We start from the raw sequence: 18462 nt of genomic DNA on the forward strand, positions 1-18462 counted from the left end.
AAAAAAAAAAAACAGAAGTGAAAACAGTGGTGGTATGAAGTAAGAGAAGGAAATGGAGCTATGCAAAAATGGGAGTAAAGGATTGAGAGAGAAGGCAAGAGATTTATTCAGCATTTCCTTGTCTGTCTCCTCCACAAACTGAATCACAGAAGCATGAAAGTAGATGTATTGAATCTCAAAGGAAATAAAAGAAGTGGAAAATTAACTACTGATGAAAAAAATAGCTGTGTCCAGGGATTCCTGCATATCAACTCTGAGCTCCTTCTTATCAGCTTAGAATAGAAAAGGCCAGGGGACTTGGGAGGAAAGGTCAAACACTGACAGAAAACACAGGCAAGGGAAAAATGAGAGCTAACATGGAAATCAAAGCAGAAGAGCAGGATGGAAAAGAGCTGATCCTTGCATTGCCCTGGGTGCCATTCCCCAACTTCAGCATCATGAATGAATGAAGTTGGTTTAAAGCAGAGGTTAAGAACAGCTACACCACTTTCTGCTTTCTTACACCCACCTCTCTTTGGCAACAGGGGAAACCAGTGGGCTGGGATAACCTCAGAGCAGCTGCCACAATAAGCACTGGCACACAGCTGGGCTGACTGTGAGCTGCTGCCTGCCAGCTCCCAGCTGACCTCAACAGCCCTTCCTGATGGTCACTGATGGCTTGGACAGTGTGCATGAAGCTGGCCTGTGTAATCCTGTCTGGATCCTGGGCCTTGTGTTTTCCTGGATTTAATGGCATTGTTTCCCATTAGTTCCGAATGAATCTCAACCATGTTCTCTCCTAGGCCTCCCTATCCATTCTAACTAGACGCCACCTTGGATTTCCAGATAATGAAGGATAAAGGGCTCCACACATATGCCTGATCATAAACAGGCCCACTGTCACAATACCATAGGAAATCACTAAAAACCTGGAATGAATATATATAGTTATTACAGCACACAGGTTGTCATTTACATAGAACCTTGAAGAGTGTCTTCCAGTGGAAGTAAAACTGGTTGTCCAAACACATTCCTAAGAAATGGCTCCCCACAAAAATGCCACCACTACATACCCTGACAATCCAGACCAGTGACCCACAATGTGCAAAGCTGTCTTCTTTTTGGAAATCTCCACTGAACCTCAAAGCTTGGCTCCCAAATAGCAAAAGTGACCCCAAAATTACCTTCATGTGGACAGCAACCCAGCTATTCAGATTGCTCCCTCAAGTCAGTATAAGCACAATGTCAGTGACATAGTCTTTCAAAGGCTGAATGTTTGCTCACAGTCAGTGCCAAAAAGGACATGCAGAAAGGTAGGACACGCCTGGGGACTCACTGCTGACATGATTCAGCAGAGTAAATTACAATCTTTTACAGAAATAGCTAATAGCTTTAAAGATGAGAACAAGATAAAAGTATGTGGGGGGTAAGCAGGACAGATGGGTTAACAAACATAATAGGATATGCATAATTCTCAGCTACTCAGGAACAGTAATCACAAATCACCACCTGCCCAGTTACTATCAGATGGCAGGTTTGCCTCTTCACAACAAATCTGTTTCCTGTGTATGCATCACAGTCTTGGTGCATTCAGTCACTTACCATAGTAACTTTTCTTCTCCTACATAGACAATTCAGCTTTGTGAGAAGGAACAGGAGTTTACACCTTTCTATATAAGACATTACTATATTTGGCTTTGCCACATGCGAGTAAAGTAGGTTAAATGAGGGAGCTTTCAGTATATCAGTGCACCTCCTTTTTATTTGCAAAAAACTTACTTTATACAAGGCTCAACTTTGAAACTACAGAGCATGGCAGAACATGTTTTGAGCTGTGTTTCACTCAGATGGAGACTATTTATAATACCAGGAGAAAATAAATATGGAACCCTACAAACTCATTGGAACTGCCATATCACAAAATTTATCAAGACATGTTACACAGAAAATTTTTGAACAGAACAAAAACTCCACTTGTGAAGATCCCAGTGAATTTGGGTCAATTTTGACACACACACTTCTGGATAAAAGAAAAGTGAGATGTGGGGACACATAAGTGAAAGAAATCTCTGAGTTAAGTCAGATTTCTTTTTTTAACTGTTGAAATGATGGTGTCATTTTTTTAAAACTTTCCAGGCTTAAAAGAAGAATTTTACAAGAAATGAATTAACATCCTTTCCACAATTAAAAGAAACTTTTCAGTTTTGATTGAATGAGGCACCACTGGGCAATGGAACCCACCATTCTCTTTTTCCCGTCATCTCACTTTATTTTTTATTTTTTTTTTGTCCAGTCATTGAATTGAAAACTCCATTATTCACACAACTCAATCTGAAATAAAGAAAAGAGCAAGCCAGCTGTAGACTCCTTATATTATGAATTAAAATGTCAGGCTATGGCAGACATGGTAGAATATTCTGTTGTCAGAGAATCACACACTATATAATCCCCTAATTATAACCAAACCTTCAGCAGCAGTTTCATGCACTCATAATATCACTGGATTTCAGGTATCCTCATTCTGAGCTAAACTTCCCACAGAGCATTAAGGGCACATGCAGTGAGCAGTAGGGCTATGAGATGATGGTTATCTAATTCCTCTGATGAAAAAAAGAAAAACATCTGTCAACGAGAGGGAAATTTGCAACCTTGGGAGTTTTCGTTGTGGGACAGTGACATTGCTGGCTTGTCTCTAAAGAAAACATTGGGAGGCAATTCTTGGGGAAAAAAAAAATGCAATAATAGTAGGAGACTTTATTTGTTGAGTAATTATACAACTTTGGAGAAAACGGAAGGTGGGCTTGGCAGAACTGACCTAAGTTTCTTCTCCTTTCCCAGGCATCCAGCATTCCCAACAGCTGAGTGATGTGCAGAACAGCAGGCACCAACCTGGGGTTTGCATTCTACATGAAGTGGGCAAAGGATGGCCCATCCAACACAGAGGTGTAGGGTCATCCCAGCTTTTCAAAGGCTTACTGTGAGTACCTTCCCTCACTCTCATCAGGGCTTCTTCCAGCCCAGATTTAGCCCGTCCAAGCAGCCAGCTGATCAGCACTGATTTTTAAACCTGTGCTGGCCAGAGGGATAAGGGAGACATCCCTCAGGCTTGCTCGCTCCCCAGTTGGCCTCAGCAGTTTCTCGTTATCGTCGTCCATGAGCCCGAGCCTGCTGAAATGAAGAAAGTGGAAGTTATTTTCTGCTGTTGTTTTGAATGTGAAGTAGAGCAGAGCCTGGATTTCACTCTCAGGGCACTCCAGGGTCACAGGCAGTGCATAGACAGCACAATTGCTTATCTCTCCCCAAGGCACTGCACACAAGAAAGAAAAGAGACACAGAGCACCAGCCAGGGTTCATTGCTCTTAGCAAACTGCAGCAGCATCCCAGGGGTGAGGAGCTTCCCCAGCCAGCCCAGTCAGAAACACCAGCTCAGAGGTGAAGCACCACCCCACTCTGGCACATGAGCAAGACAGCCCCAGACCTGGAGCTCAGCAGGTTTGGATTACCAGCTTTTAACTGCAGGGGTAATAACCCTTTGGGACAGGGCACCAAGGCCTGTGGGGAGGCTCCCTTGCAGGCACATTGTCATTTTTTGTACAAACGAATGCCACCATGCCCTGGAAATTGTTCTGCTACAGAGAAGGAGTTTGGAGCACTCTCCTGGATGCTTCAGTTATTTTGTACCAATTGTGCTCTACAGCCCCATAGCTGCTAGAGAGAGCAAGAGCAAAACAATCTGCCAGCCCCCGCAGTGCCTCCTAGCCAGGTACTCCAGTGGTGCCTGATCATCAGCTCACAGTAGGGTAAAAAGGAAAAAAGAGACTTGCAAACATTCTTATTGAATTCCACCTGTTCCCTATCAATAGGAAGGAGAGGAAAATCTGCACTGTAAAGAAGTCAAAGATAAGATGTGAAGCCTGATAATTTCCATGGCTCTGTAGCCCACTGCATCACCCCCTGATGCAGGGTTAAGCATGCAACTTGGTACTATCAGGCCCCTTTCTTCAATGGCTTCCTTGAACTCTGAGCATGATTTTTAGGTAAAGGAGGCAGGTAAATTCTTACCCCAAGGACTGCAATTCTCACCTCTGCTGGACAAACCAACCTGCCCCAGAATATCTCATCAGAGCTGCCAGTGAGAATAAAAACAATCTGGACATTTATGTCTGCATTCCCCATGAACTGCCCACAAAAGTCACTGACTCAATGAAACACTGACCCTCTGAGAGACAATCACAGATTGCTAAAAGTGACTTTACTCACTGTTTCCCCATGGACTTTGCCTTAGCCCTGCCCTCAAGTGAAGTTCCTCTGAAGAAACCCTCCAGAGCTGCTCCTATCATCTTTGTGCCCCTCGGGCAAGGGCTCAGCTGACTCCTGTGTGCTCTCAGAAAGCAAACCTCCTTCCCCTTCCCTTCTCCCACAGCCAAGCACTACATCTCACCCCCAACCCCCATCACTGCCAGTGGTCTTGATGGGAGGGCTACATCTTCCTGCCCTCAGATGGCTGCTCTTGGGAGGGAAGGAAGCTCACCCAGATGGATTTCAGCAGCTCCATGAGTATTTTATGGTCTTTTACTGATTTACAGCCAGTTCAGCATTCTTGTAAATGGCTATAAATTGGATTGAAGTCATAAATCATAACCAGAGAAAGAGAGACACAGTCTCTGAGTCCCAGCTCAGGCTAAACCAGCCTCTATGAATATATGGAAGAAATCTGCTCCCTCAATCAATACACACAGCTCAGGCTACAGCAGTGGTCCACAGGGTGCAAGCTTATTCCTCTACCACAGGGCTCTAAGAGCAGTCATACACTGCACGTGTGTGGGAAACTGAGAATTCCTCCCTCCCAGCACCTGCCAAAGCCAGCCACAACACAGGCTGTCCCAGCACCTCAGGCTCTGCACACTTCTGACCTTTGCTGCACTCATAAGTGCACACACACACACACACACACACACACACCCTGTGGGCAGGGAGGCAGACCAGCACCACTCACACCAGACTCAAAATTTCTTCACACAGATCAGCAAGGGGAGATTCCCACCTCACACACCACCTTTCCAAGGCAATTACCTTCTTTCTCCACTGAGACTGGCAGAAAGTTGCAGGTTGTTACTCTTCTGAAACGCCTGATTTAATCCACATGGAGCACCAAGAGCTGAAATACCTTACTTCCACTCCACAAGCCTGGTACCTAAAACCTGGGGATTTGTTGTTTTCTCTTTTGTTTCCAAAGTCTTTTTTAGAATCTAGGCTGTAAGCATTTCTGAAAGCATCTGACACAGCTGTCTAGCTGCAAGCTGTCCTTCTTATTCCTGTAGATGACTGCAGCCCAGGAGCTGGTTCTTTCCCCCTCCTTAACATAACAACCACTGTGCTACCCCTAAAGGCAGCAGGCAGCACCTCACTCCCCTGCTCACCCTTGCAGTGCACCACAGCCTTTCCTAAAGACACCAAAACCCAAGAAACCCAAGTTGCTGCCATTACCAAGTTTTTTAAAGTCATGAGGGCTTCCAGGTAAATTTGTTTGGCCCTCATTTTCTAGGCAGAGCACCTGATGAAGATAAGCCTAAATGCCCCCCTTGCAAGCTTAAAGGGCTCCTGTTGCTGCCAGCACAGTAGGAAGAGGTCCTACCACACCTAATATCAAAGAGTTTTCCTTGCTTAAAGGAACGTGAAAAGATACCAAAAAGGTCTGTCCAGTACTACCTGCATAAGCATCACAGCCTCAGCATTATGATCCTGCAAAGAATTGTCATTCCCTAGCTGGTGACCTAGGATACACTCCCTATTCATACAGGCAGTGACCCTTTCTCATGTATATTTGGTTCAGACTTGCTTATGTTTATTTATTATTTAGACAGATGGTTTGCATGTGTTGAAATTAAATTATGTGCCTTGCTCTCTCCATAGTCTGTTTTTTTTTTCTTTTTAAATACAAGCCATGTGCCTAATTGCCACCATGAAGGGGGAATGACCTCACTGTAAAGTTCCCTAAAAAAATGAACCACTGATGATGATGTCATTTTCTAATAGCCTGAAAGAGGATGTGTACTGCTTATTCATCTTTTCATTAATTAATAATTTTGCTGTTACTTTGTGCTCCCCCTTGTATCTGCTTCTTTTCCCTCCATGTCTTATTTTACTTGTTTGTGCATCACTGTCTCTATGATAACATCTCAAAGCCCAAGACTGGGACCAGCTTCCTGCTGTGCTCAGCACAACACAAAACACAAAAATATTCATGTTTGCACATGGGCAAGGGTGACTGTTCCCGCAATTGTCTCACATTTTATTCCAGGAGTTTTCAGTGGATAATCCAGGCACAACTTTGAATGTGTTTGTGAAAAGTGTCTAAAAGTAAGCCCCTCAAAGTCTCTTTAGAGGACTTGCATCTCTTTGGGAGCAAAATTTAAAATACCTTTTTTAAAAGAAAGGCTGGGAAACAAAAATCATAAACCCTTGCTTTAGAGAAAAACCATAATTGTTTTGGTGTAGTAAATAATACTATGATTAATAGCAAAAGTAGTAATAATAATTGACCTGTAGTTGCTTGACAAGATTTTAAAAAAGAATCATAGTAACTTGACCATTTGTATCAGCATTCTGATTCTTTGGAAAGAAAACCATGTTACTCTAGGCTGCATCTAGTTGGTAATGTTAATACCAAGGTAAAATATTGACAGCACATAGATGGTTGAGAACATTTCAGGAAATTGTGAAAGGAACTAAATTTTATTCTTACCCTTACTGATTACTATTATTTTTCCTCAGACACCTTCCTTTCATGATTTTGCGGGGAGGGGCAGGGGGACTTAATTTTCATTCTTTTCATTCATTTTCATTCTACACTGAAGGTCTGCTCACCTAACCACATACCTGTATGCTGCACTGTGATTGGGGCAGAAAGAAAACAAAGAAGCTAACCCAGAAATGATGGCATCAGCACGGTACAGAGTCAGTGTTCCATTGGCCCTGTCATGCAGCTGGGATCTATGACTTGGACATGCATCCCATGGGCACACAAAAGCAGCTTTGAATGAGTTCAGAGCTTCTGTATAAGGACCATGGTAAACAACATGCATCCTGTGGTTCAGGACCTGGCTACAATCAAAACAGCTTGCTTGACTGCCTGGAGCAGCAGTGTTCAACTTATCCTAATTCCTCCCACCACAGCCCAGATTTAGCTTTTCAGATGTCTCCACATGGCTCTAAGCCTTTTCTTAATAGGACAATAACAAAATTGAGTTTGGCTAATGGCTGGAGACTCTTCTGGCACCAACACAGCCTGGCACAGAGCCATCAGCTCGTGCTGCCATCACTGATGGTTCTGCTTTCAGGACTGGGGGCAGGAGGAACATCTCACAGCCAGACACTGCCCACACTGTGATGTAATTTGCAGGAATAAGGCAATGGATCTCAGAGCTGCAATCCAGCTTCAGTGGCTCTGAAGGCTAAGACACTTTGCCATGGCTTGTTTGCCCAAATCACACCAGCAGATAAATCCTAAACCTTACAGATCAAGAAGCTTGTATTTTTCTTATGTGGTTTTTTTCAGTGATGTTCTAGTCCAAGAACTTCTATGGGGCCACTATTTTAATACCACTAGTACTACTATTAAAATATTAATAACAACATTATTAGCAACAGTTAATAGCCAAAGGAATAGCAAAAGCAGAGGCAGAGTGTTTCGAGTTCTTTTGGACTTCATTTGCTGAGCAAGAGAAGATAGGATTAGCAAAATCCACAAGGTGACACCAAATCATTAGGGTCAACCAAAGTAAAGGGACTCAAAAAATTCAGATGTGATAGTAGTTTCTCCATAAATCTCCCAGCTTGGATGTCACCCTCATGCTGAATAGACTATTGCAATGAAATAGTTGCCCTTCACTGGGTACTGCTGATTCTTTCCTGTCAAAGAAGATTTATTCATGGGAAATAATTAAAAAACAATTCAGAACTTTCTTCCTGTTTGAATGGATTATATTACATTAATTAGTGGAGGGTGGGTTTTAGATTTTTTTTTTCCTTTGTCCCCAAGGACAAGAGACATCTGTGCTTACCACAAGGTCTTCCTTCACCCCAGACCTGTTCTTGCTACTTTAAATGATATACATTGTCCACCATGCTGTAATAGTGCTAAGTCTGGCATGATTTTTGGAAACTAAATGTCTCCCTCCCTTTTATTCTCTCACACATATGGCATCTCAAAATGCAACGACAGACTATAAATTCACACCAAGGTTATGGAGACTTTCATCAGAGAGGAAGGAAAAGTTGGCTATTTTTTGATGGCCATTCTCTGTGAACTGTGAAGAAAACAACCACTGCCATCATCAGACTCAGTCATAAAAAGAGTGATATTAGAAAAGTGTTTTCTAGTATGAAAGGTTTCTCCCAGCAAAGCACGGTCCTTGCGCTTTTGTGTTTGCAGTGTGTGGCAGTCTGCCTTCGGCCAAGGTTTCTTTAAGTCAGCTCTATTTTCTTGAGATCTCCAGGAAATGATGTCTTGTGTCTTTTGGATCCAGCCACAGTGTTATGTGTCAAGTCGAACCTTGGTCTTGGTTCTCTGTTTCTCGCTGCTCACTGACACCTGCAGAGCTGCCTGGAAGGAGACATCCGATTCCTCTGACCCCAGTGCCTCCTCTGAGTGCCTGAAAGCCCAAGCTTCTAGCTTCTGGCCTTCAACCTCTCTGTTGTGGTGCCTGCAAAGGAGAAAGAACAGCTGTAGTTATTTTAGGGCATTAAAATTATCAATATAAATGGGGCACTGCAGAAAGTTAGGACCAGAAACTGCAAATATGAAAAAGTGCTATTGCCCTGGCACTTGCATGATTTTTGTAGTGATGTGGTAATAGACTGAGGTCTCAGAGCAGCACCAGTGCCTTTAAACATCCTCTCCACTGCAAAACCCAGGCAGCAGTGCAGAGCACAATGCAACTCCAGTCAGTCTTTTCCTGGGTGGGCAGGGTGTCTGAAGAAGAGCACCCATTTAGCATCATGGGACTGCTGTACCTGAGGCAGGGTCTGTGGGGGACCTGAGTAAGTATCTCTGCTGGCATGCAGCTCCCTGTACTGGGGAAGGGGGAGGCAATGAGGGTCACTTCCCTGCCCAGCACTTCCCAGGGAGTCAGGCTCTGGTTTTCCAATGAAAGCCTTCTTTGCGTGGCAAGCGTAGGGAGGGAACGGAGCTGAGGAGATTCATGTCTGCCAGCCCTGTGCTTTGCAGTCCTTTTTTTAATTGGGGTAAATAGAATCAGAATGACAAGTGCAGAGTGATGGCTTCGATGTGCTATTTGTCTAGTGAGGAATTTGTGAAATATGTGTTTTTCTGTAGAGAGTGCATGGCTGTAAAGAAGGGCCAGAGTCAGCACAACCTCAGAGCGATGGAGAATAAAGCATTCTAGTTTTGTGGCCATTGATCTGATGACACTGTGGGTAATGGATGGACAAGGTTAGTCTCAGAATGTCTGATTTTTCTGAAATCGTTGCTGGAGTCAGAGTTGAGGTTGCTTCACCATGCAATTCTGTATTTACCGTTATTAGAGATCCTCATATCTTCACACTCGCTTTGAATTTCCCATGCTTAGTGACTGATGGGTTTGGAAGTTTTTTAGAGAAGCATATAATTCTGCAAAGATATTTTTATGTGATCATTTTTTGTTTACCTGAATTCTATTAATCTTCCCCCGCAGTCTGAGATCCATGTTTTTATCCATGTTTTATATGGAATTTCATTTACAGTTAATTTTTTGCAGGATAAATCTTCTCGTTTTTCTTTTTCTTTTCTTTTCTTTTCTTTTCTTTTCTTTTCTTTTCTTTTCTTTTCTTTTCTTTTCTTTTCTTTTCTTTTCTTTTCTTTTCTTTTCTTTTCTTTTCTTTTCTTTTCTTTTTTTTTTTTTTAAATTTCCTTTAAGAGAAGGCTTAAATTCAGGTAAGTAGAGAACCCTGACTAATTAATCAAACTAAGTAGGCAGGTTGCAGACCTGTTTGGGGCTATACTACAAGTACAGCTATTCTTGGGGAAATGCCTCCATAGACAGGGAATTTCATATTTTGTTATGAGGTGCTGTGCACTGTCCTCCATTACAGGAATCTTTGAAGAAAGAGTTGTGGCAGAAGAAAGCAGGAACGTGGCAACCAGATTGGTGCTTGCAAAAAGAAATGCAACCCTTCAAAGCACTCACGTATTTCCATGAGGGGCACTGAGGGCCATCAGCCCTGACTGTTAAGTCCACGTGCAGCTTTGAAGTCCCTCTGGATGCCCTACTGCTATGTAATTCCCAGATAACCATATTATTAAAACATTCCCAGTTGCAACCTGCCAGAAGATGGTGTCCTATCCTATCAGACACAGGTCTTAGCACAGCGATCCAGGCATTCATGACTGATTATTGCAGCTAATATCTAGTGAGGAACGCAGGCATTCTGGAAAGGCTCCAGTTGAGAAAACACAGTCTCTGGTCTCCCTAGCAACACCAATTACTGTGAGAACATCACCCGACTGCTCCCTCATTTGTACTGGCCACCAGTGAAGACAGAGTCACCTTCAAGGTCTCTGCCCCAATACTCCATGCCTGCCATGGTTATGTCTGAGTTGTGAAGAAATTCACCTTTCTGCATAACCCCACGGTTACTTTGCCGTAGAGGAACAAGCAGATGGTTGGCTTCGAGGATAGACTCTGTGCTGGAGACAGGATACACAGGGCTTTGGAGCATTGTATGACTCCCAGGAACAGTGAGAACCCTTGAGGTAGTTACTGCCCTCTCCACAGAAAACTCAGCTCTCCAACATAGTCTTCCATCAATAAGCTCACACACAGAAGTCTAAACAAACAAATCAGTCTATAAACTACTCTTTCTTTCTTTTATAGGGCAGAGGGGGGAAAAGACATAAAACTTGTTACTTTAGTTTCTATTTTCCAGTGCTTGGGTCACTCTCATATGTCCTGTCTCTGGAACTGCCCAAACTAACAAGAAAGCTGCTGTGGTCACAAGTGTTATGTGGTATCTGGCCCATTAACTCACCCCAGGAGATTCCTACAAGCCCTGTGAAAGATTCCCATGCAAACAAGAATACAATTGCACAGCACTGCCTAGGGTCGTAAAACCACACCCCCAAATCAGTTCTTTACTAAGCTGCCTTAAATCTGTTAGCAGGTCCTAAGAAACGACCCACAAATCTTCTCTCAAATTTTTAATTCATTCCTTTTTGCTGAGTTCACTCCCCTTTTTTTGCTGTGCTTCCATGAACTACCGCACAAATCAGTTTACTGGCAGGGATGTTTGTAGACATGGCAATTTTAAGCCAGTGTTGCACACTATTTGCAGAAAGTACATTTTGAATATCCTATTATAGGTCTCTTTGCTGTCTCCATTAAAAAGCATTTCCACTAGAAGAACGGAACTCAAAACACAGGCTCATGATTGCACCCCAAGTACCTTAGTAGCGGAAAAGAGAAAACTCATAGTAAGCAAAACTGTCCCATGTCCTTTCTTAAGCATAGTTCTGGTTATAGGAGCAGCTGTACTTGTTCAGACCATGGAATATTGTCTCCTGCAGCAGCCATGAGAAGAAACTCAAGGAAATGTGAGAATGGAGCACCTACTCTCCTAAAGACAAGTATAAACCCATTAGGGGCTTTGCTGTTGCTATCACTATGACAGGGATGCATTCAAGTATTCAGATAAGGGGGATACTATGAGTGATCAGACAAACAGGTTGATTGATTAGTTGATCTTTTAAGTAAAGCAATATGCTCATACTTTTAACAGACAGTGATTTTCATGGAGAATATCAAATATTCTTGTGTGGTTCTCAAAAATAAACTATTTTTAACCCACTTCAAAATATTTTTGACAAATAACTCTGAACAAACATAAAAATGATCACAAATTATCAGACCTTCTGACTTGATCATGAGCAAACTCAGACCTCAGTAACAGATAACATCTGATGGAGCCAGGCAGGTTAAAATGGAAGCTATGTTTTTTACAAAAGAGCAAAGGTGTTTAGCCAGAGCAAGGAGCTCCCGCAGGAAGGAGAGGATTCGTCACATTTGAATGTCTCGAGATCAACAACTGACCTCATGCAAAGAGTTTCTTCTTAGCTAAATACTTACTGTGCTTTAGTCAACGACAAATTATTGGGTTCAATCCAGGGGTAACTGGTTGAAAATTAATGGCTTGTGATACTTGGAAGGTCAAAACAGATGATCTAGCAGTCCCTTTAGTCTTCATCTCTGAGTCCATGACTGCACAATGGACACATGGTTCATTATAAAGAGTGGTGCACAGCCTCAGCTGATATAAATAGACATTTGCGCCGATTTACACTTGATAAGCATCTGGTCAGGCTTGCTCAGCTGCACACTCTGGCATGAGAAGTTGTCGAGACTAAACCTGAAAAATGGCTGTAGCACATCAGAGCTCATGGAGCAGATGGTGAGGGGGGCTTGCAGGAACCTCACCCGAGCACACGGCCCTGTCAGGGGAAGTCTCGGTCTCATCCACCAGCCGCTCCACTTGCCAGCTGAGGAGATTCCTAGGGAGGTATGGAGCAAGCTCTGCCATCTAAGGAGAGTTTCCCTGGGTTTTGTGGGGCTATGGAGTGAGATCTTCTTTGCCCACAGTTTCTCCCAAAGCGGCCTCATGAGGAGGACAGCATTCCCCAACCCAGTGCCATTCCTGGGCATCCCACCTTATCTTACATTTGCTAGTATTTTTTTGTCCTGGGGTTTATAAAATTGAGAGCAATTGGGTTTCTTTCATGCTGCCATCAGGTTAGAGTAGTGACAGAGAACATTTCCTTTCCTATTGTCTGAAAGCTAGTCTCAAAGGGAAAATTCAGGTTACTCTCAATTCCTGCCTGTTTTCACTTGTCTCCCCATGTATCATGCTACTAGTGTTTTCCTGTTTCTGAAATACTTTTTAAGTATGTGTAGGTTATCATGCTCACAGTAGTTGCTGTTTAACCAATCTCTCCAGACTTTATCCTTTTAATCTTCCTTTCTAAATCAATCCCTCCACTCCCTTGATCATTTCAGTTGCTCTCCTTTGAACAGTTCCTGTTTGTCAATAACTCTTCCTAATGACTCATGTGGAACAGGAAATATGTGAAACTTCAAGGCATAGCAAAACACAGGAGCAGCACAGGTTCTGAGTCCTGAAAACTGGGGATTTGCATCATAATGGAAGAGCTGCCTACAGGGAATTTGTGAGCACTGCCCATAGTGCCTGCGCCCCAGGAAGCTCCACAGGGAGCCCGTGGGACAGCTGGTGCAGGAAAGCCTGGCAGTGGTGATGGATATTTCCAAATACCCAGAGCCTGGAGGTCATGCTCCAGCCTCATTAGATGGGCAAGAGCTCTCTGTAGCTGCAGCAAACTGCTCTGGCTTGGGAGTGGTCTCAGGGCCTGCAGGAAGAAACACTGCAGCTGTATTCCTAAAACAAGTGTACACACGTATTAGGGCAGGGAACAGCCAGATCATGTGAGGTCACTCACTAAAACCCTGAAGTACTTCCATATGATGCATATACACCCTCCTCACAGGTGGGAAGTAATGCTGAGAAGTGACACCATGGACAAAGGGAATTTTCTAAGTGAGGAATTTTCTAAGTGAGGAATTTTCTAAAATACAGAACTGCAGCCCAAATTGTAGTAATATAAAAGAATGTAAAGTTCAGCAAAGGAGGTGTAAAATGGAGATTAAGGAGGGTATAATGCACTTTGCTGAAAAAATCATACCATGGCAAACCCATGCTCAGACTCTGTGGGCATTTGACTTCCCCCAGGAGCAAAATGGTGCAGTTCTCCCAAATAAGACAAGAGCTGATTACAGAGGAGATCTCAGGGCAGGGAACAGTTCCTCCCACAGCACAGGAGTCATCCTGCAGAGGCAGCCTTCATTACAACTGGCAGGACTTAAGTATGGTGAGTCACCAGCTGGCATTCAGAGTACATAAAGTTTCCTCAGCCATTCAGGTAATACAACCTCCTCAGATTGACGGTGCTGCAGCTCCATAAGTGTGGGGACATGAAGAAAACCCTTACAAAGCTCTTCAGTCTCCTCTCAGACTCCAGCTTTTGCTTAGGGTATCAGTTTTGGTCCACAAAAGAGATGAAAATTACACAGTAGGGAGAGTGGGTCTGTGTCTGGAGAGCCAGGTGTAATCCAAGAGAAGGACAAATGTTGCCAACTTTCCAAAACTGTCAATTTTTTTTTAGATTGTATCACATGTCAGTGCTGTGGAAGAAGCTTGCTAGAGATTAACTTGCATAGAAACAAAATGAGCAAGGATAAGAACCGTGAGTCAGTGCCCCCATGGGAGGTGCCAGAACAGGGACAACAGAGGGTCCCGGTTTGGTGGGACACAGGCAGACTCAGCATGCTCAGCTACCTTTGCAAGAGTAAAGGCAGTTCCTCTTGTTTCCTGAGCCTGAGGGATTGCTGTAACTTCCAGGCTTTAACTCAGTCCCTGAACATTGTGCAGAGCTGTGCGTGTCACGCATTGCACGAGGCAACCTTTGGGTCTAACGCTGCAGAGCAGTCTGCTAAACTGCTGCTGGCCATGTGTGCAGCAGCTGTGAGGGTCAGCACAGAGACCTTCGTGGCTGTAACACCACATGGACATTTTGCAGGCCTGATTTTCCTCTCTCATGGCAGACCCAGCTTGACCACGTGTTGTTCTGCCTGAGGGCTGGGTGAAACATTTGCGCTGTGGAACTGAAAGCACCTCATCACAGCAGGAGCTGTCCTTGTGGGAGGAAATGAAGAAAGTCCCCCCCTTACCATATAAGAAGTTACTTCGGGGATGCCACCTCTTCTCTCACACTGGTGGAAATCCCTCTATAGGTGTGTGCTCTATAGCACTAGCAGAGCTCTGCCCATAAGTTCTTCCAAACAAGGCTTGAAAGGTTTCAAGTTGCTGCCTTGCAAAGACAGGCAAGCGCATAGGGGCCATCAATATTATCTTCAGGACTGCCTGGGTATCCAGAAGGATGAACCATCCGTGGCTAGAGAGGGACAAGGACCATGGAAAACAATGTATTTTTCTCATCTGGGGTTTTTCACCTGGGGAAGTGAGGAGAGGGGTGAGTAGAGGGAATAACATTTAGATGTTTCTCCCTGGCTGAAAAGGGTCAGAGGTATGAGTAATTTCACAGCAGATAAAATTTTGAACTTCCAAGTGGATGGTAAGCATCTTTGAATGCCTAAGGAAGGAAGGTTCAAAGTTGCTGAGCTCTTAAGCAAAGCAGGCAGTGCCTTATTCAAATAGCATTTTGTACAAACGCCTGTGGGACTGAGGGGCTGGGATGGACGGCGATTATTGTAACTGTGTTTTACAAAGAAGCTAAAGATGATCCAATTATAAAACAGACCACCTTCCCTCAGAACAAGGAGAAAACAATGGAAAAAAATCCTTAAAGATAGAGTTAGGAAGCTTCTAGATGAGTCTAATGTGATAGAGATAAACCTGTCTGCCAGTTTCTCTAAGTGTGGCTTGTGCTCCTCTGGCCTATTAGGATTCTGGAGAAGAGTTAATGAAATACTGGGCTGAGGAGAAGGGGTGGTGGGGGGATATAATTTATTTAAACTTTTCAAAAGCCTTTTGATAAAGTCTTTCACAAGAGGCTATTAAAGAAATTTGTTGCCTGTAGGGTGGGAGGCAAAGTCCTGACATGGATTAAAATCTAGATAAGAGGTAAGAAACAAAAGAGAGGAATAAGAGCCCAATTCTCTCCGTGAAAAGAGGTTAATAGCAGGATGCTCCAGGGATCAGCATCAGGACCAGGGATGTTCAATATGTTTATTAACGATCTAAGAGAAAGCAGAGAACAACAGAAATACGAAATTTTGCTGATGGCACAGTTTACTTCTTGCAGTAAGTAATTGGCTGTGTTTGACTCTCTTCTTGTGTTCATGGCTTGTCTGTGAATAGATCACTGGTTTTACTAATAGGTCTATAAATATAATTGGAAGTACGGCTCAGTCTTGTGAACAGTACTGAGACTGATTGCAGGAGGAGGCCCACAGGTGCATCAGCCTGGGACAGATGAAGAGTCACAGAGCAAGAGGGTGTGTGCATTCAGCCCTCCATCAGCTCTGTAAGTGCTGCTTCCTGTAACTCTGCTGCTCCTGATGTCACTGCCTGCTGGTGCACAAGAAGGACTGTGGTACAAGCCATGTCAGGATCCACACACTCTTTCATACTCACATCCTGGATGGCATGGATCTGCTGCAGGTTCACATGAGGACATGGGCCCTTTGCCAGCACCCTGCAGCCATCTCCCATGTGAGCACTGATGCATGCACCTTTATGTGTATTACTTCTGCATTCCAAATCCTGATTTGGCAAATTCTTCCCCATGTAGCCAAGCTTTCTGCTGCAAGTTTTAGGAATTAAATGCACACTTCACCACATCCCTGTACTGCTGCCAGAGATGTTCTCTGGTGCTCTCTCAGGGTGCTCTGCCCTGCACCCTGCTCCATCCAGATCCACTTTCTGTGCTGCCTCCACATGCTCTGGCTGCCATTCGCTATTCATCACTCTGACTGAAACACTCAGCTCCTAGCAAGGTAGTTATCGTAGGCAAGTTAAAAGTCCTCCTGCACAGTCACTGCTGCCACATAAGTTTGTTCAACTCACTGTATTAGAGTCATTAGTGCCAGGCAGCCCTGAAGAAATGCTTTATGTCATCATTTTGCTCTACAGCAACCATTTTTTTACAAAGTTGAGGTTGCTACTTCAGAGTACCTCAGCATTTGCTGGAAGCTGCCTGTGTTTACATCTTTTGTGAGACAATAAACGAGAAGCAACTTAGAGACATTATTAGAAAAAAATCCACTTTCCAAGTGCTTTTTAAAATTGTGACTTTATTGAATTGGTCTCTGATAATCACACACAGCCAGTCCAGAATTACCAACAGATTCTTTTTTTTTTTTCCTAGTGGTCATCAAATTTTAGTTTACGTTGGTCTCTTGTAAAGAGAATATCAGCTTTCTTAGCTGACCAGACCACGCAGTTCCCATGCTGCTGGTTTGTCCCAGCTCTGTGTCAATATGACAGATGACAAACACTGGCTGTGAGTGTGACAGAGGAGGAAGAGGAGTGCTAGCCAGTCTCTACTATTCCTTGGCCCATAAGGTGTTACTGCCCAGAGAGGAACTCCCAGGTTGTGTCTGATTTGGCAGACCCTCTCTTGCAATCGGTGAGAAACTGCTGATTGCTCACAAGTTCATGTGTGTAGGGGGATGCAATATAAAGGTGGTATAGAATGTAATCTTATCCCCAAAGAGTTGCAGCTGAACCAATTACTAAACATTAGCAGCAGGCCTAATGTCAACAGGCCACACCTGTAGCCAATAAGAACAAGTGGTATAAAAGAGTGGATTGGTGGCATCTGGAGTCAGATGGCTAATGCAAGGATCAGGAGGAGCTGGTGCTTAGAGGAGCTGCCTACGAGAAACATTGAGGAGGTATGAAACTCTGGTGATATGGAATCTTTGCACGATAATGATAATAGAACTCTTGATATATAAGATAACACATGTGCACCCTTTCTCCCAGGCCCAGCCAGGCACTGAGAAGTCAACCAAGGAGCATGGGTACTCTGGGGCATAAGCACCTTCAAGGACCAGCAGCAGCAGGGCTGATGCAGTTGTCCTCCTGCTCATGAAGCCTGGTGTTTGAAGGCAGAGACTCCTGTGCTCTGCTGACATTGTCACTTGACACTTCTCACCAGCTAGTGAGTAGGAAAAAAGAATGTTCTGATGTCAGCATAAAATAAGTGGCTGCAGTGCGTAGTCAAGTTGCTGGAGGTTTCATAATGCTGTCTTCAGTCTTTTATATATATATATGCAGCCATGTAGGAGCAGAATGGCCTCCATTTCAAAGCTACTCCATTCTGTCAGAAACAAGCTGGAGCAGCCAGGCGACCGCTTGACTGATGCCACGGAGGGAAGGTGCTAAGAAGGCAAATGCAATACCAACTCAAGCTCAGCATGCTGCAAACAAATTGAGCTGCTGCACTGAAATTGTGAAGAAAAGAGATTTTCCTATTATTTATACAGTGGTCCTAGACATCAGGGAAACAGGCAAGCTGGAAATGGAAATTCCCATTGATGAGAACAAATTTCCTGTTATTGTCATTGCTGAAACCTGTGGGGATTAGTCACGTTAGTTAGAATTTTAAACAGTGTAAGTTACAAACATTTGAGGAAAAACAGAGTGAGTGAAGTTGTAGGGGAGATGCTCTGCATTAAAGACATCACTGCATTTTTTTTTTTTTTAGTTACTCAGCTCTCCAGAGCAGAGACTGATCCTTGTGTTTACTAGTAAAACTTTTCAGAGGGTGACTACAGGGGTCTTTGAGACACTGCTAAATTAATGATTTAATAATGATTCAGGTCATCTCTGTACCATATGGAAATTAAAAATAAAGTTATTATGGAAGGATTCCAATTTCAAAATTTGCCAGAG

General features: G+C 43.6%; 2 long non-coding RNA genes across 2 annotated transcripts; one reads left to right on the forward strand and one right to left on the reverse strand.

Annotated features, from left to right (window-relative positions):
- Nucleotides 1–1723: 1723 nt before the first annotated feature.
- Nucleotides 1724–5423, reverse strand: LOC132070071 (uncharacterized). The gene is made up of 2 exons (XR_009417871.1): nucleotides 5053–5423; nucleotides 1724–3147 (listed from the first exon to the last, which is right to left on the reverse strand). It is a non-coding gene; the product is annotated as an uncharacterized LOC132070071 (long non-coding RNA).
- Nucleotides 5424–17401: 11978 nt separating this feature from the next.
- LOC132069876 (uncharacterized) lies at nucleotides 17402–18438 on the forward strand. The gene is made up of 2 exons (XR_009417840.1): nucleotides 17402–17459; nucleotides 17551–18438. It is a non-coding gene; the product is annotated as an uncharacterized LOC132069876 (long non-coding RNA).
- Nucleotides 18439–18462: the final 24 nt, after the last annotated feature.

This window comes from Ammospiza nelsoni, chromosome 2 (assembly GCF_027579445.1).
Source record: "Ammospiza nelsoni isolate bAmmNel1 chromosome 2, bAmmNel1.pri, whole genome shotgun sequence".
NCBI classification, from domain to species: domain Eukaryota; kingdom Metazoa; phylum Chordata; class Aves; order Passeriformes; family Passerellidae; genus Ammospiza; species Ammospiza nelsoni.